We start from the raw sequence: 1853 nt of genomic DNA, 5'->3' as shown, positions 1-1853 counted from the left end.
GACTCACCTCGAGTGCGCATGTACGAAGAAAGAGAAGCCGAACTCGATCGACAGGACAGTTTGGACGCCTTAGAGGAGGAGCGTGACTTGGCAAAAGCCCGTTCCGCATTCTATCAACAACAGGATCGAAGATACCAAAGCAGAGAAGTACGGGCCAAAAACTTACAATGTTGGCGAGTTAGTTCTACGCCTGTCGGATAAGAAAAAGGATAAACTCAAGCCCAAGTGGGAAGGTCCCTTCATTATTGACCAAGTCCTGACTGGTGGAGCGTACCGTCTCCAGGATGCATTGGATCATCGACTCGAGCCGAACCCATGGAACGCAGCCCGACTCCGAAGATTCTACGCCTAGCACCGGACTCTGTGTTCGTCTCCTTCCTCTGTCCATTTTTTATACACAATCTGTCTTATATTTTTCTCCTTCTCCCCTTCTCTTCTCTCACAGCCTTTAAAGGCCCATTTGTGCCTTGTTTGCACGCAACTGACGCGCTATCCGTGCTCATCATACCTAGGGGCTTCTTTAACAGAAGCTTATTCATATGGGCTTTATGCCCAACACATGTGTTATCCTTCCACATGTACCCTTTATTCACCATTATATGCATCGATATGACTTATGTTTTGGCCAAGCTCGGTTGCCTGGCTCTTGTATTTATGCCCTACGTTCCCGTTAATTCGGCTAGGGCATAAGGGGAGCACCTCTGCGATTGTTGCTGCCGGGTCAGCCGGATGTGTACCTCAGACTGGGTGAAGCCAAAAGCTAGCATTCTCAAGGGAATATTCGGTCGGTGAACTAAAGATGATTTTTCACTTATTTACTTATGCGCCCCTAGATGTTTTTTCTACGTCTCTTCTCGCAGTCCGGACATGCACTTTAGGGCATGCCTCCCAGGGAAAGGAACCCCTAATGGAACTATTCTCCCTGGAAGATGTTTCTTACTAACCATGTAATATAGCATAACTAGTTGGGCACTTGTATGTTCAAGCACTAATGACCCCTATGCCTGGTCTCCATGCATGCCCCGGTTCTTACATAACCGAGAGGGTATTCGGATACACTCCAGACCGTCGGGTCCCGAGGTTGAAGCGAAAAGGTCCGCCACGACAAACGATCTACAATCCGGCTAGAAGGCATTATACATGTCACTTTAAATTACATAGTCAATTTGACTTGTTGAATTCCTCTTCAATACCATCCAATAGGCTGTCTAGTCTACAGTCCTGTTGGGAATACTTTGCGGCCAATTCTACTTGGCCGTATACTAAGTTCACAGGGATCTCCTTCCCATCGGGCCCCATAGGTCCGACCTCGGCCATGTGGTTTGGGTCAGCCTTCGTGTACCGCGTCTTCACCATGGCCCAGGCTTCCCTGGTGCCCTGACGGGAGGCCGATATCTTCCATAATCTGAAGCGCTGCCGCACTCCCTTCAGATTCTCTACAAACTCTCCAAGGCCTTCGGGCATGGAGACGGATGGCCACAAGGCCTGGGCGACGCCTTGCATCACCTGCCGAACTCGTTTGTGTAGTTGTGACAGCTCGGGAAGAAGGTCACCCGTAGAACCGGGCATTTCCTCTACAGGACAACCTGTTAGCATACCTACAGACATAATTCTGTCAGCCAACTTCCTCGCCGAACTCTTTTTCAAAGTTTGTTCAAGCACTTACTAAATATGCCGCGTCGAAGCCGCCGATTCTCCTTAACGGAGTCCGACAGTTGGGCACGAACATCCTTTAGTTCCACGCCCAGCTTGGTGTTGGCATCTAGAAGATCATTCTTCTCCTGCCTCACCCTCGTAAGCACGCGCTCACCGGCCTTTAGCTGGCGTAGGAGCTATTGCTTATCCAGATTTAC

Source organism: Triticum urartu, chromosome 4 (genome assembly GCF_003073215.2).
Source record: "Triticum urartu cultivar G1812 chromosome 4, Tu2.1, whole genome shotgun sequence".
In the NCBI taxonomy this organism is placed as follows: domain Eukaryota; kingdom Viridiplantae; phylum Streptophyta; class Magnoliopsida; order Poales; family Poaceae; genus Triticum; species Triticum urartu.
Note: the sequence above shows the minus strand (reverse complement) of the source record.